This window comes from Anser anser (assembly GCF_964211835.1).
Source record: "Anser anser genome assembly, chromosome: 3".
NCBI classification, from domain to species: Eukaryota; Metazoa; Chordata; class Aves; order Anseriformes; family Anatidae; genus Anser; species Anser anser.
The window spans coordinates 101734846-101761858 of record NC_139722.1 but is presented as its reverse complement, the minus strand read 5'-3'; the positions used below and the strand labels follow the sequence as shown (position 1 = coordinate 101761858).

At 39.0% G+C, this 27013-nt stretch overlaps 1 protein-coding gene and 1 long non-coding RNA gene across 26 annotated transcripts in view; one reads left to right on the top strand and one right to left on the bottom strand.

Moving 5' to 3' along the window:
* LOC310896187 overlaps positions 1–25331 on the top strand; it is a 43166-nt gene extending 17835 nt beyond the window's left edge. The window contains exon 4 of the long non-coding RNA XR_014581265.1: positions 11259–25331. This is a non-coding gene — a long non-coding RNA (uncharacterized lncRNA). The remainder of the gene's footprint in view (positions 1–11258) is intronic.
* The window catches only part of ESRRG (estrogen related receptor gamma), a 405552-nt gene that overhangs the window by 183983 nt on the left and 194556 nt on the right, over positions 1–27013 (bottom strand). Inside the window, exon 1 of one of the 25 annotated variants that reach the window (XM_083828176.1) lies at positions 1717–11259. The exons of the other annotated variants lie outside the window; for them this stretch is intronic. The gene's annotated coding sequence lies outside the window, so the exon portion shown is untranslated. Of the gene's footprint in view, positions 1–1716; positions 11260–27013 lie in introns of those variants that run through there. 25 annotated transcript variants of the gene reach the window in all.

Sequence of the window (27013 nt, the reverse complement as noted above, 5' to 3'; positions counted from 1 at the left end):
GAGGAATTATCATTTCAATTCAGGATATAATAATAATAAAGTACTATCATACCGATGATAGTCAGTGGTGTATCATTGACTATCTTGAGAGACAAGTAACAGCCAGTCACCATCTGTATCTGTCATGCTGCCGAACACAAAAGTAGGCACATTCTGGCCACGGAGATAGAGACAAATTCTTGTTTATTCCTATGCTAAAATACAGAGGGGACTGAGCCCTGGATATTAAGAGTTACTTGTGAACTTGCGTTACTTGTTATTTTGTGAATGATGAAAATGCAGTGGGCCAACAGGCACAGAAATAGACAGATAACATATAATTTGAATCCATGAAAAAGAAGCAGCATTTAAAAACAGGATAAAGAGAGGAACTTCTGATGGGCTATATTTTAAAGAATTATTTTGAGTAGTTCAAACTCACTGCTAGTTCTAGAAGCTCTATACAAGTGTTATCTCACAGACAAAACAAAACGTATCTCATAAAAATATCAAGTTCCTACCATTCAAGGAATCAAGGTCCATCCATCACAAATTTCCTATGCCTGGCCATCTGCAGTTCAGCAATAACTGCTGCCCCTATTATCACCATGAGTGTCAGTAGGCTGTCTTGCAGTCACTCCTTGGAGCCCTTATCTAGGTCAAAAACTGTTGGTTTTAGTGTTCCTCCTAAGTCAGTAGTATTTTGAAAAAAAAAAAAAAATCTTATGCAAAACTGCTGAACACATAAAACTGTAGATTCCAAATATTTTGAAGGACACATGGGATGCCTTGTCTCTGCCACTTGACCCCACCTTCACATTTCCCCAAAGTGTTGTCCACCATTTCAAAATACTGATTGCCCTGTCACCTCAGTCATTGTCTCGATATTATTTTCCTTTCATTCTCCTGGTTAAGAAGCACTATATGCAAAGTGATCCAGAGGCCATCTCGATACAGGAATTAGAATTTACTGTTTCCAAATCCATTGTATTTATTTGATGGATATTTATAATTACACCTGGCCAAATTTTATTACTAGTTACATCACTGAATCTGGACTCAAAAGAATTTACTTCCAGAGAGTTAGGTTGGACTCATACCAGCACAAAACTAATCTAGAGACTAATGAAATAAAAAAGGACCTTTATCAAACAGTGATTCTAGCAAGGTCATTTTTATTCTTTTCATTTTCTTATTGACCTGCCTGGAAAAATAACCAACATGGAAATGCATTAGGAAATATATAAGCTGCAGCTATTCACAACTGCTCAGACACTAGCAACTTCCAAAAAACATTCAAAGTCATAGAAAACATATATTTAGTGCACAAAATGATTTTTGCAGAACTTTTAGACCATCGTTGTGGATTGAATTCAGATACTTAATATAGTAGTGCCAGATATAAAGATAGAGCTGGTAAAACTTATTGCAGGAAATGCCGTAGACTCTACTTCTTGTGCTTTCTTCACATTCACCCTTCAAATTTTTCTGCAACTAGTCATTTGCTTTCCAGCCTGGTTCTTAAATAACAGGGACTATGTAATAACCAATCTGAGGTCTAAAAAAAGTCCAAACCCAATAGAAATAAATTCAGCAAAACTTCTTTAGCCTTTAAGTAGGTGAACACTGGACCACTCCCCACCTCTTGCAGCAAGAAGGATATTTATTCATCCTGAGATTATTTCTTGCCAAAGAATTCGCCTTCAAAAGAGGAAAGAAAGAGCGATGTGGACAGACCTGTGCACCACGATGGCACTCTAAGCCTGGAGTCAGCGCTGGCTGCTCTCTGAACTGAGGAGACCTGCAGCACGGAATGGTACATGCATTTCAAGTATCATGAATCCCTAAAGCAATGCTTTGTTTTCAAAACAAGAGGCAAGTTAATCAACAAATTGCAGAGCATAACCTTTGAGCTTACCCACCCTTTCCCAGTCCTTCGAGACAATGAAGCCAATGAATTATTTTTTAAATAATTATGTGCTCCTGATGGCTAAGCGTGAACATCAACACGGAAAGGCCGCTCCAACTTCAACAATTAAGAATATCCCTTCCTTTTAGGTAGAACCTATTTCCTAAGGGGAGGACATAATGTTTTGTTTTTTTTTAAAGTGTTTCTTTTTGTTATTATTATTTTTATTTTTTCTTTTTCATAAGCAATATACAGAGGCTCAATTATTCATAAGAGGGGCTAGTCATGTAAACAAGGTCTTGAAGACTGAGCACCATGTTGCCAAAACACATCTTAAAGACCGTTTTAGCCTGGCCCTTGCTATCAGGGTGTAGCCTCAGGAGCCCTGGACAGAGAAGGCAGGGTTCATAAATCTGCGTTTATACCAAATGTGGACAGCATTTACAGCAAGCTAGAACATACAATTTGAAGTTTTACAGTGGGAGATTTACAACAGCCAGAGTGGATAATGCACAAACAAAACCACCAAGCACCTGTCTATCAAGTGGTAGTCTGAAAGACAAAGCAAAGCTCTCAAAATACTACTCTACGTGAAACCGTTGCCTTGATTCCTCCAGGAAGGTTGAGGTTTGATGCACAACCATGTTCAACGGGCTCACTAATACGGATTAACTAATTCTTTCTGTACGGCTCCGTAATGAGCATCTTCTGCTCTTTAAAGCAGCAATTCTGCCTGCTTCAATCAGCAAAAGGGAATGATTTAGTATTTTTGTTGGCTGGTTATTTATAAGAGATCTACTCTAGATTAGTCCTGCTTGAGTGGCATCATAAATGGCTGCATTCCCCAGCAGTAGTCTACTTCAGATGGGAACCTGACAACCTCTACTTAGTGTGTCTTTCATAGTACACAATGAAGTGTAAAAACTGCTGTGAAAAAGCCTGTGTTTCAAAACAAACCATCTCGGTAATAAGCACTTAAAACACTTTTTATTAATATATTTCTTTGTGTACTAAACAAAAGCTTAATGCTACAACAGGCCTTTGACAATGTTTTTGTTTGTTTTGTTGGGTTTTTCTTTAAATGAAGCCCTCCAGCAGCTTTTAGATGGTCCAAAATAAATTATTTGAAATAAAGCGTTAAAGTGAGGCTTATAAAAGAGCAGTTTTTTTCCCCCCCCATCACAGCTTAATAACATGGGGTTTTCAACCAAAAAGCTTAATCAAAATCCAAAGTGGAAATCCTAAATTAGTAAATATTGAATTTAACCACTTTTATATCTCAGGTATTAGCAAATACCTTTGGTCTACAGAGATACAGCCCCTTCTAATCCTTATCTGAATTTGCAATTAAGACTTCAGAGCTACAGATATCTGTACACAGCTCTGTACACAGCTCTGCTCTCTTATTTTTAAATGATTGGACCCAAATCAAATCAGTCTTCAAATACATTGAAAAGTAAATGTCTGATGTCTAATTGAACTAATAGATAACGCTCTTTTTAATACTGTTAATGCTTAGTGGGGGCTTCACATAGACAGGAGCAAGGGGAGGGAGAGTTAGAAAAAATCCACACTGAAAACCTTGTCATTATATTATTACCATTCAGCTCCTCGGTATAAAGATAAAGGAAAGCTAATATTTACAAATTATTTGCTAAAAAAAAAAAAGTCTAAATGCATCAGGAGTTAGATTCTTATTCTCTGTCACTAATTGTCACCTCCAATAGGACATTGTAAGAGCCTCAAAATGAAGCACTTATGAGTTTTCTTTTCCAATCTCTTGTGGGCTTCTCTCAGTTTATCGCAAATGAACAATCGTGTTGGAAGGGCCACCGTCTGTTTAATGTCATTAGTGATTGTTTCATAAAACAAACAGCCGCTCCACCATTCTGCTGCAGTTAATCTTAAATCTAAACGTGGCGGCACTTGGGGAGAGTCTCAAACATGGTTTGTTCTAACCAATGCAGGTCTCTTAATCTATTGCAAGTCAAGGCGCTTATCTCTCTGCTCAGCTCAGAGCAGTGATTTCTTTGTCCAAATATCAAACCAAACCCAGTTAATATCATGCTTCCAGCTTTTTCCCAAAGATTTTTCCTCCTTAAATTGTGGCCAAAGCCTGAGGCATATTTATGTATTGCTTATACCATCCCTTGCTTATTTTTCAATATTAGCAAAGTCAAACTATTTTCCAAGTTAGTGCACAAGGGTATTTCAATGAGCTTAATCAGCCAGGTGAACTGATAACTCTAAGATTTACCTAATTGTGCTGGAAAACCATTCATTCTGGACTAAGCCTGTAATGGCACATGCATTTATAACAATTGAGGATTTTTATACAAAGGTCTAATCCAAAGGACTCTTAATCACCATAAACTTTTATTAATTCTTCTGGAAGCAGAGGCTGCCCATCATTTCACAGGATCAAATCTCATAGCAGCAGTCATTGGAGAAAAACAAACAACACAGAAGCGCTGAACAAAATTTCACTAGAGCATATGTCTCCTTGAGAAAAATAAAACAAGTTTATCCCGTTTGCTTTTCAGTGCTATCACAGCCTCAGCTGGTACACGAAGGTAGGCATATCTTGGCTGCTTACGTATTTAGGAAAATTACAACACCTGTTTACATGAGTATCTGTGAATACAAAGAGAACATGCATGTGACTACAACAGATTTCAACTCACTTCTTGCTTCTTTCAAATATGCTTGAGTCTAGCAGTTTTCAAATTCCTACATTTGGAACAAATGAGTATTTATATTCTTGCAAAACCAGAAGAAAAAAATCCTTTTGAAAAGGTGCCGATCCAATAAGCAGGTCTGAGTAACAGGGCAGACACCTCTGATGGCTAGTGCTCATACAGTGAAAAACAAAGAGTTTTGCTGCTCTAGGAAAGCCCAAAGCATTTTTTGGTCTTATTGTTACCAATACGCTGTCCCCTAGGCCCTGAGAAGAAAAACCTTGATGGTGGAAGGATCCCAAGTATTTGTTCACCAAGAAAAAAAGAATAAAAAAGTCAAGCAGGATTAGCGTTCATGTCTTTGTAAATTCTCAGAGGTAAACGAAAGTTGCGACAGGCTAATATTGGTGGGCAGGTGTACCAAAAACATCTTGTCAAATGGCACAGCACTAACGCTTATGTAGTTCATATATTTTTTTCCCCTGGTTAAACTTAGCAAGCTGGGCTACAGATACACGTCGATGTGGTGAAAGTATGTGATTTCTTTTTCTCTCTTCACTTAAAAAATGCAAAAGAAAACAAAAAGTGATACACGTGTGGCCCCACTCTTTTCTGGTCTATCCCTCAGCACTTGTTTCAAACTCCCTTAATAAACACGAACAATCGTCTTGTTCTTTTCTCTTTAAAAGAGAGAAAAAAAAAAGGGAAGGAAAAATCAATTCAACTCAGGTTTTTCCACATCTTCATATCACTTCCCATCTCAACTGGCTGGAGTAGAATTTCAATTAACTGGTAGGAGTTCAAGTAAAGCCCTGCTGCCTGTGTTCCTCCCGGTCATGCCCCATAATTGTAGAGGGACCTGCATTTTTCAGCCAATGACACGGCTTACAAAAATAGATACACTGAGTTATTTGATAAAGGAACCAAAGCCTGTCACTCCTGTTCAAGTGCCAAACAACATGAGAGTGAGTGAGATTGTGTTCAGATCCAAAACTGGCTGGGCTTATTATTCCATAGAGCCATCTCGTGCGGGGCGGGGGGAGGGAAAAAAGAAAAAGAAAGAGGGAAAAAAAGACACTCTACATGCAAGCCAGTCAGATTCAAAACCTCCCTTTTTAGAGAAAAATTAACTGCCGTGTTTCCAGCCTGTCACTCCTACAAAAAGCTCTCCAATGTAAGGCACAAGTGGTATCTTTATGCATCTCCCGCACGTCATTTTTTCAGAAAGTAGGTACACTGGCAGGTTTATTTCCCTTCTTGTGTTCAAAAGTAATCTTAATTCCTGAGCAAAATTCTTCATCTCTGCCCTAAGGATCACTTGTCAAAGCACCACCAAGAAGAAAAATTAACTGTTAAACGCTCTCTGCACCAAAATTATCGGCAAAGAGGCTTACAGCTCTGTATAGTTACAAAACCTAATCTCTAATATATTTTAGTGAATAATTAATTGATTCTTTATAAAAAGTACTTTTATCAAAGAGAAAGAAGCATGTTTGTATTTCCATTCACTTTTTCAACATTCCAGCATTTTTCTTCTTTTTTTCTGAATAGATTTATTTCTGAGCCTCGGAGGTATTCAAGTCTAGAGCAATTTAAACACAAATACTAAATGCTCCATAATGTTCAATATTTTCTGATTACACGAGTCATATAATATTACAAATTATATTTTCACAGAAATGTATTGCTGTACCTGTCCTATGAAGTCTTTTAAGTGAACAAGACAAGCAGACTGAGTACTGATGCAGCGGTATTTTATGCTAATGGTGTAACCCACAGTTTACAGATATACATGAAAAACAAAACAAAACAAGGTCACTGTTTAGAGCTGCCTCTCCTAATGTAAAAACATATTAGGTTAGTATTTTCTGTTTTATAATCGAGAACTTGTACCCAGTTTTAAAGCTCAAATTTTGAAAAAGCCAGTAAAAAGAAAACTGAAATTATAACTGCAGACTTTCCACTTTCAGTGGACAATCTGGGTCAGGTGAAATATTCTGGTGAGAATAAACTCAACCAACAACCCTCTGGAAATCTTCAAGACCTACTCCCAGATTCTGAGTTTACCGTGAGTCCCATCAGAAACAAGGACACCCCCTCCTATTAGGTATGCCAAGCGCTGCCACACCAGCTAGCCTCCCTCCCACAGCTGCCTTTCCCACCGCAGTCTCTGATTCCCCTTCCCCAGCAGCTGTAAGTGGAAGGGAGCAAGTCCGCTACTGGAGTTGGAAGCAAAACTTGAGCCAAAAACAGCAGGGTGAGGCTTTTATTCCCCTCTCTCAGCAGCACAGAGACTTCCATGAGGACCTTGTTTGGGTGGGAGCTACAAGAAGCAACCAAAGGGTAATTCCCAGAAGAAGTAACATGAAAAATTCCTTGATCACCATGAGCTTCGAACTTGTTTGTCCTTGGATAGCAAAACAAAATAATTGCATCTATCCTGGAAAACACAACGCTTTAGCTGATGCCTTGAACAACCAATGCTGCCCAACAATAACAACTCAGAGCATCAGGATCAGTATCTCTGCAAATAAGAGGTGATTTTCTGCAAATAAGAGGTGACTTTCTCTCCTCCCAATCACCTTCCTTTTCTCAGTTCTTGCTCTTTCTCTTCTTGGTTTATTTTCTTATTCACATATTAACTCACCCTGCTTTGCTCCACCCATCCCACTCTGTCCTTTTTCCTCCGCACCTTTGTGGCTTTGTGGCCAGTTAAAAAGAAATCACAACCCCAACGCAAAATGTCACACACACACGTGAACCCACACAGACAAACCGCACGTGCATTTGTGCTGGTTGGAAGTTCAAAGACCTGTGTGCTTTGTTTATTAATAATATGAGTACAAAGCAGAAAGAAAAACTCAGGGCTACAGCCTAAAATGCCATCCTGATAGGCTAATTGTAAAGCAATCACCATCACTATTATATTGTTACTTATCAAAAGGCTATTTAAACAATGAGATACAAGCCATTTAAACAACGTAGACACTTGGACTTTGTAACAGAAGTGGCCCTACAGATCAGGCTGGCTTTGATTTCTGAGTACTGTAAATATGGAAAATTTAAGTAAAGTCTACCCTTTTAATTGACACTCTCGGCAGTTTACTTAATCAGTTGAGCACCTCCAATGAACGAAATTCCCATAGGAAAGAAAGTTCCATGATCTGTTCACTAGGATTCTCAATTATTATTGTAACATGTAATGTTATAAGAAATGTTCCTTTTTCCTGACTTGTCACTATAATCCTTGTTACTGTCATCTCCCCAAACACTCTCTGCTTAGTGCTGGTATCTTTGAAACCCTCCAGTCTTCTGCCCCTGAATTCAAGGGGTTTCTGTCCGAAGACTGGAACACTAGCCCGATAAACTGCAATGCTATCTTTTGCATGGCTATTAAATATAGAAAAAAAATATAAATATATATTATATATATGTACATATAAAACATAGAGAAAGGTTTAATCAGAATGAGACTTTTTCCCTTTTTTTTTTTTTTCTTCTGTATTTACACTTGCTATGGAGCATCTACTGTTGTGGCACTTTCTGCCTTGTACTGCTGAATTACCCTCCTATGTCAAGTTTTATATTAAAACCCCTTTCAGGTAACAGTTGGTAAATGAGAAAAGAAACAACTAACATCTTTTGCCTGATTTTGCCAAACATTACAGCATGCTCCAAGGCCTCTCTACTTGACCACATCAAAAGCCTCAACAGAGTATTAGCAACTGCAGAAAACCATACACACATATATATATGTATATAAAATACATATATAATACACATATGTATGTATGTATTTTTATCTCAATAGAGAGAAGGGATAAGAGGAATTTTAATTTGTAGATTATTAATAAAGATTGAATTTTATTTAGAATGGATATGGGTCTACAGAAAAACCCGGTGATGGAGAGCAGGGACTCTGAGAAATCAATACAAACTAAGGCAGCTTGAACAGGAATAGTGCAATAAGCAGAATACTTCAGAAGAAAAGAAATAATTACTTTGAATTTGCAGCCCATAAATGCAACAGTGTAGGAGAACAGAGTCTCTCCTCACTGGGAACAGAGTACAAAGGCAAATCCATTGCACTATAGCTGTTGCAAACTCAAAGCCAGTTGCTTGAGCAGTTGTTGAAGGCCAGTGGAAACATACTGTGGCACCCAAGCTTGTAATAATAATTACCATTACTGTTATTATAACAATATTGATGCAAGCAAGAGGTAGTAGGAAGGAATATCCATGATTCCCTTGCATTACCATACACAGTATTCTCAAGGGCACATTTGTTGTCAACTGCTACCACCGCTCCAGATAAGATCATGGTTGAGGTTTTTCAATTCATAAATATGAATATAGAAGTCTAAACCTGACTTTTATGCTGATTTTACTTTCATGAGATTCTGCTTTCAAACTGTATAGCTGTAGAGCAGTTTCACAGCAAGCACACAGACAGCAACAATATGGATTTGTCTGCATACAGTAGTTTCATCTCAAACTTCCTAGTGCAATCTACTTGGGAGTAGCACTGTAAAAAAAAAAAAAAATCTACCAATACTTAGGAACCATAATGCTATTATATATTTAATAATGAAGTTTGATGACACAACATAGTTTCTCTTCCATGCTAACTAACAATGGAAAGCTCTAACTCTGTCAGGAGGTAGATGTTAAATCCCCCTTTCCTCAAAGGCAGAAAAAATTCTTTGGCCATGTTACGCATCCATTTCCAGAATGCATCAGAAACCTCTTGCACTGTTTTCAGAAAACAACAAGAACAGAGGTTTATGTCAGATAGATGGAAAGTTTGATGGCTTCCTATGGAGCATGTTAACAGCCTCACTTGATTCTCTCCTGTATATTTGTAAGAATCAAAGCAGTGCAGCAAACTTGCTGTCACTGCAGATAACTATCTGGAGGTGGCTTGATGGTTAGTCTCTCATTAGTTTACCATAAGGATTGAATAGATGAATAGACTCAACACATGCTTTCTGATTTTTCTCACACCCTTTTTTTTTTTTTTGTCTTGTAAGAGTTGGGAGAAAAGAATTTTAAAAAATGGAGTTCATAAATGGTACGTATAATACCACAAGGAACTCATAGCATACTTTCACCTGAGGAGTTCAAGACACTGAAAGCAATAACCAACTTGCAACAGGCTTAATGTATTTTGCATCCCAAATGCGCTCCTGAACCTAGCTAGCTTGCTCTTTAGTTTTAAACACAAATTTAATTTCCACTAGAGATGCACTGAATTACACTGATCTAATTTAAGCAACAGTGAACTGTATTAACCTCATAGGATTGACGAGATTTTCAGTGCCTTATTTTGGGACCGCACACTGGCACACCGAGTTCCCTTGAAGAATTTTCAACAGCAGGAGTTAATCATCTCTTTCAGATGCATATACATGTTTGTCTGTATATTAGAGTACATATATATTTGTAGGTATAAAAAACCTTACACATACATGCATAGGGTTGTGTGCGCACATGTAGCCTAGAGGCTGCTTTTCTATAATCTAACAATCACTAGGAAGGTGGACAAATATTGTAAGGACTATATTCTCCTCTCTAGGGCATGCTTTAGTAGTACTGTTAACTGCTACACATGTATCGTGGGAAGAGTATAGCCCTGGGAGTCTCCGAAAGCCAAAGGTAGTTCATTTTCCTTGACTAACTGAAATACTGAGCAGAGATTGTAAACTGGGCCGTGTGATGCTTTCATAATGTGAAGTTCTGCTGGCTGGGGATTAGGCAAAAATAACAAACATTATTTCACTGAGGACCTCAAGGTGGAGTTGGACACTGGTATCCAAAGGGAAATAGTTTTACTCGCTAATACTTCTCTCCTGCCATAGTCTCTTTCCTGCATAGAGAGAAGAAAGCGTAACAATTGCAATAATAAACAATTCCCGTATAGGATGCATAACTGCTGCTACCAATAGCAATTTATCTTCGTAGTTGGGGATGTTTTCTAAATGTTCACATGGATAATTACTATTTGTTGTTTGTATTATCACTGTGCCTATAACCGTGCTCATGGACCATGACCCACTGTCTTGTAAATGCTGAAGAAGTTCCAGACAAAAGGACAGTTTGTGCCACAAGTAGCTTGCACAACGTAATATGGCTGTAAATTTGAGCTGGCATCAACAGCCGTTGAAACAGCCTGACAATGAAACAACCAGGAACACAGAAATTGCCACATGGGCTCAAATCTAGTTTCATCTAGAACTATAAGCATAACCTGATGTGTCAGCGGAAAATGCAAAAAAAAAAAAAAAAGTGCACTAGGCAGATCTGGGATAACCCATCCCCCAAAAAAGCGTCCTTGTAATGTCTCCGAGCAATTAGAGTGGAAACCTAAAGCATATCATTTCAGACCTCTTTTAGTAATCTTTTTTTTTTCTTTTTAATATACACTAACAACACAGAATATTCTTGTTCACATAAATCGCCAGCCCTTTTCCTAAAACACATTAAATTCCTTAGTAACTTCCCAGAGCAAGGAAGTCCATTACCTAATTGCACACCAGGTGAAAAATTATTATTTATCAGCCACCTTTCTATAGTGTTCCCTTGTTCTCATATCATGAGATAGAGAGAAAAGCCGTTCCCAAACTGCCTTCTCTATGCAAAATAATGAATGTTAGATTCTTATCATGTTCTTTTTTTATTCATCTCCTCTCAAGGTAAGCAATCCCAGTCTTTTCAATCTCTCCTCATGAGAGTTTCTCCATGCACCTGATCATTCTTCTTGCCTTGCTCTGAACTCCTGGTACATCTGTAATATCCTATTTGAGATGGCGTCGCCCATATTGATGAGCCCGCACCATTTGCATAATGGCATTACGCAACAGCTTCCTCACGTTATCAACATGCCTTAACTCTCATCTGGAAATAAAGCCTTGCAGAAGAGAGAAAGTACAGCAGTGCTCATGCCTGCTTCTCTTGTGAAAGTACCAACTAGGTGGGAAAAATCTGTTACGCAGGAAAGAGTTATCCATATGCAACTGAACACTTCACATAAGCATCCACCTAAGCCTCCATCAGCTGGAAATGGTTTTCAGTTACTACAAACTGGAGCTGAATTAAAACTCTAACTGGGGGTAAATGCTGCCACGTTGTGCAAGAATGCATACTCTGCTGAAATCAGATTTTTACTTCAGTTGCTTTCATTACAATCCAATACACTAGAATTCCTCAAAAGCATAAGAGCAGGCTGAATCTCCCCTGCTGGAGGAGCATCCATGTGTATGAATTTGGTCTCACCGCTCCTGATTGCAGCCAGTGTGCCATTTCTTTCCCCAGTATATTCCAGTTTCAGTCAAAAAGTTATTCTCTTAACTGATATATGTAGAACAAGAATAAGTTAGGGACAGCAGTCCAGGAATCCAGTAGATACAATGATTTAACCCAAGTTGCACCATCAGTGCATGTCACAGACAAGCATCACACTATGCTACATTAGTGCCTCCATTACGAAGAAGTCATGAAGCAGCAAGCCTGGCATATGCTGAATAGTAGTAACACTGTATTCATATAATAGCTATTCCTCATGATTAAAAACCTGAAACAAATAATTTTGTCATTCATATTTTTCCAGTGCTTCTTTTCTCAGCTAGCTCTTCTCTTTGGTACATTGATCCCACAATTTCTCTCTTTGAAACAGGCTCACTTAATTTATTTAACAGCATCATTAAAGTCTCTGATAAAAAAAAAAAGTCATTTTTTTTTTTCTCCTTAGGATGACTGGTTTCTCTGCATTACACAGTCACTATCTCCATCATTCAGCCTTTGCACTATGAAACTATTAAGGCAGTCTGAAATAAGAACCCATCTAGACCACAGCCAAATTCTCAACATTCTTCATGAAAAAAAAAAAAACAAAATCTTCACTTTCAATTGTCAGGAGAGTGTAACAAGTTGCTTTGACCCGGTGCCCCAAGAGCTTCTTCCAGAAAATCAAATGAAATTAAGTACACAAAATTCTCCAGGCGCCATTTGGAGAACATGGACATACTCCATAGCACCCTCAAATCTGAATTTGAGGGAAGGGAAGGGAAGGGAAGAGGGAAGACGTAAGGGGAAAGGAAGAAGGAAGGAAAGGAGACTAAGTTTCTCTTTCAAAGCTTGGCAGCCTCAAAACTGAAACATCTCTAAAACAAACATATAAATATATTTTAGATGCTAACAAAAAAGCATCATCTCACAGGAAATAGGAAAGTCCTCTCCCCCTTTCCTAATTATCACGTTTGTTCTGCGCTGTGCAGGCTGTGTACACAGGAAAACGTACAGCAAGCACAGCACAGCACACAGCTGCGTGCCTTGGAGCACAGATTTGCAACACAGCGCTGCTGAACCTGGACTTCATGGCATCACGTCAATGCGCTGCTGCATGTGAATGCCACTGGTGGGAGGAGAGATGCTCATACATCTACTTTGGATGTCTAGGTTACAAGCAATTTGGAGCACCTAAAGAGAAAAGCCAGACACCCAAATACAGTCAATGGATGGGGGGGGTCCTACAGGTCATTCACAACCCCCTAATTAGATGCCTGCAGTTGGGTGTGAAGATCCTCCTTTGTCAGCATGTCTTTAGAAACATACAAACTGTTACTGAAGTTTGCATGAGATACTACAGCAAGGTGTTGTAAGGAATCACAGTTTGCCGGCATCCCATCTACAGCAAAAGGAAACCAGAGCAATGCCAGTCGATCAGGCATTGAATCTTACCAGGACCTAGTAGGAAAGAATTTATACTACACTACTGAGGAGTTATGTCTGACATATCCCTTCACAGCCAGAAAAACTTTATTTTTCACACCTTCGCTACTTAAACTTGAGGAGAGAGGAGCAACAGAAAATAGTGTTGCCTTTAAAAGACACATATTCAGATACAGAAATGCAGTGACTTCTTACATGCCCAGATTTACAGTAAAAACATTCACATACCCTTAGTAAAAATTTCAATCCTCGACTATAACCATGCTAGTGATTACCAGTAAATTCCTATTTCTTTATTTTTATTATTAAAAAAAAAAAAAAAAGAGGACATTTGGTCAATTTGGTCTTGCTACAAGGGGAATCAGTAACTCACAGCTGTGCCACTTAAGAGTAAGGGCACAATTCCCTGACTCTTGGGCCATGAAGTATTTTCTCTTGGTGTCTGTGGCTCCCTGCACAAATTAATAAATGAACTTCAGGCCGGTTATGAAGTTGCAGGCAAACAATATGTTGTATTCTTCTGGAAGGAAGAAGACAACTTTAAATAGCTATTGAGAAATTAACTTTCCAATCAAAACTCCGACTTGTTGACTTGCATGAATCAATACATATCATTTCCAATCTTTATGTTATCGTGCATTACAAAAGTTAGCAGTGAGCCTCAGAATTAGGTCAGTTGCATTAGAGCTCCTAATTAACCAGTTCTTCCTTTAAAAGAGCACTCACTCGGCTTTCAAGACTACTCCAACATTTTGTCAATAGAGTTCAGACCAGGGCTAATGATTACCATTAAAGAACGCCCAGAGTGATTTTAAGAACTTATCTTTCTGTATTTTGTTCTTTTATCCAACTGTGGGATCCTGGAGTGAAGTCACTTCAGACAACTGTTCAGGTTTAAAAAATACAAAAATAAAGAGGTCAGGGAGTGAGCAAGAGGAAAATTTTCTGCAAGTGGAAAAGACATTTCAACACAAAATACTCCCTTCTAATTTATAGGCCGATGATAGAAAAACAACACACCCCTACAGCCACTGTTGTATATATGTGTATATATATATACACACACACATATATATGCATTTATATATGATTTTAATTAATGTGTGTATATATATATATTTATGAATGAAGTAGCAGTCGTTAGCAGGGAGAGCATAAGGAGGTCATTAATACACAGACAGAACTATTTTTCTTTTACCTTTCTCTTGCCCTGATTCCTGACCTTTGTTGTCTATCCCACAGCAAAGAAATTCTCAACTGTTAGCATAGCTGCACCCAAACCAAGGGCTTTGCTGGTGCAGTGAACTGAATGGCTGGCCCTCCCCATACCTACCCTGTTGCCTCCCCCATGCTCATGAGCAATGTTGGCTCTCATGGCCTTCAGAGGTCTCTCTCATCTGCTCCTCACAGACTCTGCCTGGTCTGTAGATCCCCAGAAACCTACCCAGGGTCCTGCTGGGAAGCCCAGCTTTGGCATTTGCTCCAAGCCCGTCTCCCTACTGAAGTATCAGCGATCCCCCCCCTCCTGTCACCAGTATGTGGTGGTAAAGGATTCAAATCTGACTGTGCTTTTCACATACTTTTAAGGTGTGAAAGGGAGCCTTTGGGCCAAACACAGGACCAGCGCGCCCAAAACCATATTGCTCCAGCTTACTGCTCCGTTTAGCGTACTTAGCTTATGTTCCAGTAGCTGAATTCTTCAGAAACTACTTTGTTTGCCTTTTTAATAAATCTTTTTGATTTCTGTTATCTCCTCACAGTGCTATCTCAGTTACTGAGCATTTTTCCTTTACGTTTATCTATGGCTACTCCTCCTCCCTGCTGTCTCCCTCTTTGATCTCCTCTCGGGAGCCAGAAGTTATTGACGGCGCACACGGCGGTGGTTTTCCTGCCTGCCATTGGGATAAGTTGTCATCAGCACCGATTACAGGACGCCCCGAAAAACAGCACAGCCACAGAGGGGGAAGCCTGCTCGGGCAGCTAGGAGTCAGATTGCACCTGCTCGGGGTTACCCAGGGGGAACCATTGCAGCAAATTCTGCTCTCGATCAAAAGGCAAACTCCACAGAGCTCCAAGGCCAATGATCTAAAATACAATAAGACGTTGGGCAAAAGCCTCACTGAAATCAATGGGAAACCTCCTGCTGGTTTTACCCTAATCCCTTCCTGTACCTGGGGAGGAATTCCTATACGACTTGGTATTTAGAAGATGTTAGAGGAGGAAGTGTTGCTTGATTTGCTATAAATTAGTAATGGGCAGAAGTAGCCAGCTGGGCTACTCCCATTGATTTCACTGAGTAGAAGGACTCCTCTACGAGTATCCATTTCCATGTGGGCCCCTCGCTTTTCACGTCTGAGAGAACCAAATTCAAATGAAATTATGTTATCAATATTTTAGTGGATATACTCCATTTTAATGAGATTTGTAAGATACAGTTTTGGCCCAAAATTAAAAATAAAACAGGTCAGTTTGTTATTCCTGTAGCTCTTTCTGGCCAGTGTTTAAAAGTAAAAATCACAGTGAGCTAAAACTTTAATTCACAAATCTGATTTTACATTACTTTCCCTTTTTTTTTTTTTTTTTTTTTAATATGGACATCACTGTTTCAGTCAACAAGCAGCAAATCTCAACTGCTTTCACCTTGGATTTCTGTGGATGGGTAGATCACCACTTTCAAAATGTGCTTACTGAGACAGGGCTCCGAGGATATTTACAGTGATGCCCACACTTTGAAGAAGTGGCACCCAGAGAAAGTACTCTGCCAGAATTTAATAGTTGCATGCTTTATAATTAGGAATTTCCTTAAATCAGTATTTTAACCCATTTTTATGTCAATGATTTGAGAAGAGTAGAGTACGAGAGTAGCGGCTTCTAATGTGCACATTGTCACAATGTTTTTAATTTAAAAGCAGCGAGCCACATTACCCTTTAAGATACAATTAAAACAGCAAATATGATTTGATTTATTAAAAGCTACTAATAAGCAAAGCTAGCCAGCTGGGCTCAGTCTAAGAGGGGCAGAATGATGGATGAACTGATGGATTCATAGCTCACCTGACAACTAATCCACATAGCGGCTACAGGGGCAGTTCTGTGGGAAGTAGTGCAATCAGGCACAAATCATCATCATCATCATTGTCGCCATCGTTATTTGTCTGTCTATAGCAGCTTTCAGTCCTCTATCTCACAGAACTTCACAGACGCTTAATTAAGCCTCATGATATCCCCTCAAGGGAAGTCAATATTAGTTTACCTATAGGTAAACTGAGATACAGCAATGTGCAACTTGCTCAAGGTCATAGAGTGGGCCAGTGGCAAAGCCATGAATAAAACCCTCTAAATCTGACCCCAGCAGCCTGATTTAATTATGAAATGATGCACCCCTTCTGTTACCATTTCAACACTGGAAATAGACATGGCAGATATTTTGGGAAGGAAGTAAAATCTGACAAAAGTGAGATGAAGTAGTAAAAAAACAACAACAACCAACCAAACAAAAAAGACACAACCAACAATATAGAACCTCTGCTCAAAAAATCAATTTGAAAAGCTCTAAATGTGGAAGCAGGTCTTCTGGGCATTTTTGGTTAAATAAACAAAATAGTTTCCTTTACCAAGAGCAGAATATCGACATTTTACTTGCTCACTAAACTACCACTCTCAACAACTAATTAATGTTAGTGGCTGGGTAAGTAAACTAAACCATTGTGGTAGCATTTCTCAGATGTTTTGCATGTATGCAGACATTGAAAAAAAACAGATGGAGAATACTATAATGAATCGAAATGTTCTATTTAAAAACTGTTTGTCAGCTGTAGTTAAGTTGACACTGTCATCATGGCAACAAATCACAACACTTCACATGTTGTGCTCCGTGCTCCAGCCTGCTTCCCAGAGCCGAGTTGTTGGAAATTGGGAGTTCTCGAGCAGCTCAGTGAGTGGAACAACAAACAAGCGATGGTTACCTCGGATTGCTACAGCCCTCCAACTGGAAGGGAAAAGGTCAACGGTGCATTTGTTTTTATAACAAACTGATGGTTACCTCTACTATGCTGTACCAGATTAAAAAACTAAATACAACAATCTCCATAAGCAAAAACACTCAAAACAATACAAAGCGACTTCACGGTTCAGGTCGCTGATAACGGGCTGACGTTTTCCAGCTCAAGGTCACCAGCTGAAGCTAAGTTCACTCTCGACGTAACTCAAAGTCATTAAAACCTGCTGTTCAAACCCCAGCCTATGCAAAATGCACTTTTGGCCTCTCCGCAGTCCCTAAGTGGTCTGGAGCCCACACATGGCCAAAAACCAAACAGCATTTCAGCTGGCGCTGCTGGGCCCCTGGCTGCTGTGCTCGGTGGGACTGAGGTCCAGGCAGGCCGAAGAAGCCCACCCTACTTCTGGGCACGGCACACTGCTGCTACAGGTGCCCTGGCCAGCAGTGCTGCCACGCTTATGCGCGTTTTCCTACAGAGCATTTATTGCCCACATCCAAAGCCAGCGAAGCTGTAGGTGAGGAAAGAGCAAGGCATTTCACAAGGTGGCAGGCAGAGTCAGGCCCTTGAACCCTTTGTCTGACTTGAGCTGCAACTCCAATTCAAGCCCAAGTGGGGGTCTCAGCACCATCCCTTTGTAATTACGATTACACTACTATACGCTGTAGACAGTAAATAACATTTGCCAGCACTGAGGTTTCTGTCATCTTCTCACAGAGCTTTTGAAGCTAAGTCATGCTGCTAAAATAGTCTGCAGTCCTAAACTACTCCAGATTAATTGAAACAGAATTGCATTGACATTTCTTGTACTCATGTTAGCTATGGCTACACACAGTCAAAAAGAGTTATTAATAAAGAGTAAAAAAAATGCAAAAAAAATTTTTTTTTCAAAACATCACAAGCAACTGTTTTGAATCTAATGGAATTAATGCTTACATAAAAGAATTGAAAAAGATAGGCAAATAAGTCTCAAACCCTATGCCTGCTCTTAATTACTCCACTTATTTTTTGGAAGAAGTGAGAAAAATGTCTGCAGAACTGCATACTCAATAGGGCATGAATAATGAAAATATCTCTATACATCTTGCAATCTCCTGTAACAATGCTTGTAGAAAAAGAGTACATTATTAAGCATTGTGGCAAACGTGCAGGGCATTTACATTTCTGGTGGTGTTTTGTGTGTCTTCTCCCCCCTGCCCCCCCCTAGATTTATGTATTTAGTTAGTTGTGATCAAAATTATTTGCAGTACTTGTGGGTGCAGAATTATTCTTGCTATTGTCTCAGTTTTTACACATGGAAAGATAGAGATTGTCATGAGGGAAAATCAGACACTGGTTTTAGCAGCAAGGACTTGATTTATTATTGCTTCAAACAAGTTTCATGCATTAAAGATCCCTGTACAGAACATGACATGTTCTTTCTTTAAAAACAGCTACACACTTTAGGACAAGTGACATGATCCAAATGGTCTCGGCTGACGTTGATGGCTATTCTAATGCAGCACAGGAATGTCTCCCTGACTCAACGTGTTTAACATTTTTTCAAGCAGAGATGAGAAGAATAAAGGAAAAAAAGACAGTTAAAATGAAATATCTGTTCCACAAAAAATCCAGTCTTCATCTCACTTTCTGTATTTACTGCTATCCCTCAGGCTAAAGAAAGCATTGCTACATACACAGAAAACTCCCTTTTATTCAGATGTGAATTTCAGCATTTGATAATCATCTGTTGAGGGTCACATCTGAAACCCATGGACCTGAATGGAAAATATTCCAACATCTTTACTAGCCATTGGATCAGGTAAGTACAGACATGTTAATTACAGGAAACAAATTACAAAGTAACATCATGGAAGCAAAAACAAAAGTAGATGTTTTTATGGGGAGAAAGAAGGAGTGAACAAAAGAGGAAGACTGGAAGAGCCAAAGGGTATCATACCAGGTACTGATAACATGGTATTTTCAATTGCTGTAACACAATTCATTTTGAGAAAATCCTAAAGCACTTCACGTACTTACATGAACATGTAAATACATTTTTAGTTCCTAATGTAGTTAAAATCTTTTACTGTTAACTGCCCCAAAATCAGGCAATTATGTAAAGATTAGTAAAGTAATTAACAAGCTTTATTTTTTCATGTATAGAATACATGAACATGTCATTTTCACATGTCATTTTTATCCTCTATATGGAAGAGTCTTCTTTCCTTATGAGACATATTATTGTCCTACTACTACAAGAAAGATTTGGTGAAGTTTTTTTTAGGATCCCACCAAAATAATATGAAGGGTGACTGCAAAGATGGATGAAAAGTGATCTGACATATTCCTTTCTCATAGGACAAAGCAGCACAAGCCACAATTTCATCAGCGATGCTCTCACATCAGTATAACATGAAGACAGAAGCAGTTGTGTTATTCTGGATTTATACGTATATAAATGGGCAGAACAAACCTCTACCCCTCAGGTTCCAAGGAGTCACAGACAACTTGGTCTGTCTTTCCTCATCACTTCTTAGACCAACTTCTCTCCTGCTTCTTTCTTACCCTGTCTTGCTATGACCCTCTCAAGGCTCCAATTTCCCCTATACCCCTCCGCATGTCAAATCCTTTTGTAAACATGACAGGTTCCTCTGCTCTGCTCATCTGCAAAAGTTCCAGCTACAGAAACTGTTTATTTAGGCCTTCCATCTCCATTTCTTCACCATCTCCACTTCCAGAAGAGTACACTATCTATCTCAAAACACAGTAGGGCAAGCTATCAGTGATAATGCATGAACACAAGTCAGTCAAGCTACGTACACTGAACCAAGGAGATGGCCCACTGCCTAAAGCAGTCATTTTCAGCACTGGTTTCAGCTCTGCAGTTCCCAGGCGACCACCACGGCAGGGGGACCAGTGTCAACCACTACACATTCACCTGGTCTGCAAGAAACGATGTACTCTGAAATGTGCTCATGCCCCAGCAAAGAAAGTCCAGTGATTAATAGTAACATCACCAGTCCCCTCAACATACGAAACAACAAGTTGACAATACATCAGTCTATCTTAAACACAGGAGATTTTACCTTGATTTTACTGTGTCCCTGCACAGACAACCTTTGCTAAGGACCACATCCTTAAAAAGGGCTAATCACAACACAGCAAGTAAAAGCACCCAAACACCCAAACAGCACTTCCAGTATTACCCCAATAATTGTCCAAGCCCATGCTGAAAATGTAAGCCTACTTTTAAAGTTAATGGCAACGACAAAACCCTGTAACTTTTCCCTTCTTCTTTTCTTTCTTTTTTTTTTTTTAAAGCCAAACTATTCGCCACCTTTTTGTGATGAAGTTTGTTTCACAAGACACTGTGATAAAGCTCGGGAGAAGAACTGATGCACACATCACATACTGTACACATATTGGTACAAGAAGAGATAAATTGGAATAACTGATATTGGAATAACTGATTTTCTTTTAGCGCTCCTCTGAACTTATTAAAATTTTGCTAGAATATTTTGGGGGTGAATGAAAGAGTAGTTAGGCCACAGATTAACAGTATTTACATGTGATTCTAGGAAGAAGAATGAAGATAATGTAGGTGCAGAATAGCAGTACCTTTGAGGGGAAGCTTAACACCCTGTATACAACTCCAGCAGTTTCTACTGTCGAACATATTTTCACGCAACAGAATTTTGAGAACACAGGTAGAAGTGTGAAAGCACTTGAGAGGATAACCAAAATATATCTCCAGTCTGCAAGAACCCTAACCTTTCCTACACAGAGCCTGTGATATCTTCCCAAGTAAAACACGTGGGCATCCAACTCCCTCTGAAGTCACAACAGGTGTTTTCTTCTGACTAGCTGAGTGTGATGCTGCTGAACTCGGCCACCTAGAATCTCTTTAAAGCCAGCAGAGAGAGGCAGGAACTTACAGGGTTGAATTTCTCTCCTCTAAAGAAGCCATCCAAAACAAGCAAGATGAATCGTACCCTAGAAGGCCTCGTTTCTCTCCATCAGCTATAAAGAGAGTTGAGGATGGGGAGCTCAGATATAGAAGTTTACACTTCAGATGTCTAAAGTTAGGTGAAATGAATCTCATCGTAGGAGTTTTTCCAAGGACTTGAAAGAGGAGAGGATTTCATCAAAGGGCTATTTCAAGATAACTGTCAGAGTCAAAAAAAGAAGTAATTCACTTAGCTATGGCTGACTTGAAGTTGGGCTAGTTTCTCTTTAGCAAAATTGTTTTGAACACCACTTTCAGAGTTATCTCAATCCATCTGTTTGTAACAACAGCGTAAGTGGGTCAGAACAGAAGATAAATACAAGGATTTTTCCTTTCTGTTCTCAATTCTACAAGTGAGTGATTCTAGGATCCCATTCGTAGTCACTTAGCCTGTCCGTGTCTCCAGTGGTCTGTAAAAGCAAAGGCAATAATATTTACAGGTTTTATTGGGACTTCACCAACTACACACTTTTAAAACTATCTAGATTCTTTGATATGAGGATTACATATACTGCACATTAATATATTTCCTCTCACTTTTTCTTTCTGCAGTTCCCTGACATAATTCTAAGCAAGGTTCTAGCTGGACAAATTATCTTTTTGCTTTTCCTATCTTTTCAAAGAAAGGTGAAGAGCGAGGTTATTCCCCCATTTATATTTGTTGTTGAGCTACACTGAGCTTTAAGAATACCTTTTTATTAATCACACAGTGTCCACTTTGCTCAGTGAAGCTCACTATGAATGTTAACTAGAAGCCTTGCATGCAACTGTCCAGCTGGTATTAGCAATTACGTACCAAGACTGAGACTGAAGACTAAAAGCATAGAGTAAAGCAAAGTATTTTTTCAAAAACGTACAGGGGTGGTTTCTTTTCATGTGAGAAGTGGATTAAACATAACCAAAGATATTCATCTAGGTGTGGTTAGACTCCAGCTGTACTGGATTATATGGACATTTATTAATATAATATAAAATATATTTTTATACAGAGTGTGCAAGAGATTGATGCACCAACACAATACATATTCTCTACTCTTCTATTTCCTGTCTTGACATTTCTCTTTGACTACTGTCAGGCCAACACTTGCATCTTGAGAGAAAGAAATAAAAATCTCTTGCATGGAAAAGGATCCTCCACTTACTTATCTCATTGTTCTATTACTGTATCTACCGTGGTCATTACACCATAGCAGCAGGAGGCCAGTTAGGTGCAGTTATGCACGCATCTGAAGTGATGTTTGTGTGTCAACATTACAGTCAATACAGTTTAAGTAAGAAGACAGAGACCAGGTAGACAAACTGCCTGACCAGATCTCTCAAACTTTCTTGCCTATCATGATCTTCCACCTCTCTTTGCATTTCTCTCACAGATAAGTTTCAACATGCCTAATGGAAGGCATATTTATGAGGATGAAGAGCCAGTTATTCAGCACACATATAGAACCAGAAATTAGCTCAGGCATGAGAAGAGAATGGCAGAAGAGAATTCCCTAAGGAAGTTTAAAAGAAGTAAGAGATATAGCAAAAATAAGGAAAGAGGTGTTATGTGAAAAGCAGTAAGAGTCCGTTACATGAAAATCACAGGTACACTTGACCAGTTTAGCATTGTTTGGACAGTATAAGACAAATATGTGCAGACACATAACTGGACAAAACAGTATTTTTCTGTATCACCAGGCTGATGTAGAATAATTATAGAAACCAGAAAAATCACAAAAATTTGATGTAGAAAAAAATTATTACGTTAACATACAGTAACACTATCTCAAAAATAATGGCCCAAACACAATTCAAGGACTATTTCTTGGTCAAGGAACTGTTTTCTTTCCTGCATATGGCAGGTAATTTTTAATGAGACCCTTTACTGAAGTCCCAGCTTGAGGAATCAACAGAGGTCCAGTGGACCAGATTTCACTTGTCTTTGCAAAAATCCAAAGTACCCTACTAATTATATTAAAAAAAAAAATATGCAAATTTGACAACAAACCTGGTCTGGTCCTATGTTCCAAACATGAGAGAAATGGGATTGAAAATCAACAATAGTCAACAATATCAGTATTTCTGTCAGCATCCAATGGGATTTAAAAGTTTTTCATGCCTTCAGCAGCAACAATGCTGTTTTAGGTGTAACGGTACGCTGGAATACTTTACCTAATGTCCAGTTCTATAGGTGTGAATAATCATGAAAGTGAACATCTGTTTATTCACACTGAAAAAATAATATAATCATGTAACTGACCTTGGTGGATTCACCTCCCTTCAGGTTTCCAGTGAACTCAGTTAAATTGTTCTGTGGCCAAGAATATTGCATCAGCCTCAGCATAAAGTTTTTCTGGTATCCTAAAAACTGTGAAGTCATAGCAGAACAAGATCTAGGTGTTTTTTTTGATGCAATTTAAGAAAAGTAGAATTGAATCTCTGCCTCATGCTTGCAGACTGCTTACTTGTGAAAATTACAGCAATTGCCACAGACACAAACTAATACCATGAGAGGACTAAGTTTTAAGATAGCCAAACTCATTTAGGAAAACAAGTTGGAGCACTCCCAGGCCTTTAGGAATGAATCTACTATTGCATGCCTTTATGACATCTTTGAAGCTTTCAATGCTTGGGAGGAAAAAAAAAAAAAAAAAGATTAAAAATATTGAAGTGTTCTGTGAAGATATTAGGCTTTCATTTCCTTTTGGCCAGCTACAAATTGTCAGACTGTTCAAACCCCTGACACCATACCAATCCCAAATGCCTAAGTGACACTCATCAAATAATTTCCTAACGAAATGTATTAGAAACCACTCAGAAAAAAAACATATCTGTTTAATTTCCCAGAACAGACTAGAGGCTTAATTTTGTTCTCAGCTACACTGGAGTAATTCTAGAATAACTTAATTGATGACAATGAATTACTCAGAAATTCTCACAGCAGCATATCTGGGAGGTGAATTTGGTGGTGGGCACAACAAAATAAGAGAACTAAAGGCATGAGATTCGAGCCCCACATCCATCTGAGTTAGAGCTGCTGTCTTACTTCTTTTGGGAGTGGAGAGTGCTGGGTTTGAACACTGGCCACTGAAACATACTTTTCCTGCAGTTTGATGGGTATATACAGATATTCAGCTACAAATACATAGTAGCCCCAAAGTACAGCAGTGCTGGGACGGAGGACAAGGCAGTTCGGAGAACCTCACAAGATTCCCTGGCAGCTGCTCTTCCAGCAACACAAGCAGGGCACAGATTGCTGCTCAGCCTGCGTGTTAAGTGAGTTCCTAGTCCATTGCCACTGTTATTATGCGGGGGTAAATATAAGACGTCCAGGCAGACAAGCTTTACAATACATTGCTGAATCAAAAGACCAGCCTCTAATAACAAAACATTTGCAGGAGAAAGAAAAAATAAAAATAAAAAATTAACAGTATCACCTCTCTTCCTTGTACAAGACAAACAAAGAAAACAAAAGGTTCTGTACGTCATTGCCAGATCAGCACCGGCCATAGACGCATTTGTTTTTAAGGTATCCAATCATTTTCCCTTTGGAAAAAATGGTTACAGATCAATTAAAAATCATAAAAGATGTCTATCTGTTGGAAAGGATAAACACACAATATAGTTTAAGCTAATCTAGCTGAATAAATGACTCCAAAAATACTACATACATTTATACAGGCTTAGACATCATTTTCTGTAGCATAGTATAGTCTTTATCTTTGGAGCACATCTGAAAATACTGAAAACGTCCTGTGCTGAAGGCAGGTACCCCAGTAGGGAACTGACTTTGAATCCAATCCGTCTTTCATATCATGTGATCATACAAACATTCAAGTCATAAAAAACTCATTTACACATTCTGTTTCTCTGTTCTTGGCCATGTCTCTCATACATGACCGTATAAACAAAAACTGTTTGAAAGACCTATGCCAAGACACACTCTGTTTGTCTCAAGAGATCCTTTATTGTTCCTGTTTTGTCCTACCAGTTAGGAAGTTAAGGACCCTGTGGCATTCATATATGTTTTCAGTGGCACAAGGTCTGTTAATATATTTCTAAATCTATTCTACTTCTATTTCTAGAAGACCCCAAACCTGCCATACCTGGCTTTTTCCCACCCAGAAGTTCACCGTTTACGTCTTCAAATTTGGAGAAGTGCAGAGGGCAAACCAAGTCACTAGAGCAGACTACGAAGCAGAATAAAGTCTAACATTTTCAGTTAAAAGAGCTGATGACACCATGTTATGGAAAGTGCTCCTTAGAGCAAAGGACAGCATGCTACGGAACTGTCTTGGATGGTTCACTGCATAGACAGGATTTACTTGCTAGTAGTCATAGAAGGACAAATCCATAGCATTTTTTTTCCCCAAGTTTGGACTGGAATAAAAAGATAAATTATTGCATAGATTCAAGACAAGAAACCAATATTATCTCACAAAATATATTAGATGATCAAAAACTAACTTCTCTAAGAGGAAAATAAACAGAAAAGCTACCCTACCTTCTTTTTCAGAAGCAATGATATTCATTGCTGCGAATAGCACACATTTAGACAGGACATCCTGAAAGGACTTAAGGTCTTCTTCATTATATAGACTATAGCCTACTACAGAGATCACTTTCCAGAGGCTTTTCTTCTCTTTTAAAGCTGCAGGCACCATTTCTGTTCACCTTCACAATCATAAGGCTGGAGTGACTACAGCAATAGCTCATTTGGAAGAACTTTATTACAAAGCCTTGTAGGGTATGTTATCTACCATTTACTGGATCCTAACAGTAGGAAATTAAATTTTTCAGCAGCAGGATACCCACCAGCTACCCACAGCCCACCTTGCAGAACTTCTTAGTTGGTGTAATGAAAACCCCTGAGCCAGTCAGTGGTCCGAGCTCTTTTCTCCATCTGCTAGATTTCTTGTCTCAGACACAAGCTCTCATTTGAAACTCCCATATTCTCTCTGTAATAAAAGTAATAACTTCCTTTGCACATGTGGATTATAAGTCTGCAAAAAACTAAAACAAAAGTACCTTGGGGGGGATGCGATAAGGGTAAATGCAAGTTAATGGAAGCAGTCAGAGCTGGAAAAATAAGGGACACTATGAAACACTTTCTGACACAGGTGCTTGCCCAGCCAGGAACCCATTAGCACCTTGTCACGAAAGCCCCCAGGCACACAAAAATATGAATTTGTAAGTCACAGAGACCAATGGGCATACCCAATTAAGTGGCCAATGAAAAGCTGTCATCTCCTCTCCTTTGGAAAACTGCCAGAAATGACTGGTGGGAAGGAAAAGATAATTTGGAAATACCTCAACTTCTAATGTTTACTGGCAGAGGAAAAAAAAAAAAAAAGGACGAATAAAGTGTGGGAGAGGGAAAGAGTATTTTGTAGGAATATCTCCATTAATTTTATGAGACTGAAACCTCCAGCCTAGGAATGACTGCTGATTTATCAGGATCTAGGGGCAAATGCACCAAACACCTCCTGACATTTGCATACAGAGCAAGTTACAAAGTGTTTGCCAAAGAACCAACATCTCTACTTTCAATGTCTCCACCATCAGGGGTTGCAGCATCCCCTAACTCGCTTCCTCTGCTGCAGCTACAGTTACCTGTGTTTTCTTTACCCCTGTTTCTCTGTTCTTCTACTTCAGCCACTCCTCAACAAATCCTGAGTCCTCCACCTTCAACTCCAAAGGTCCACCACAGCATGAAGACTACTGTCAAGCTTGACATGTAGTGAGCTTAAACCTTTAG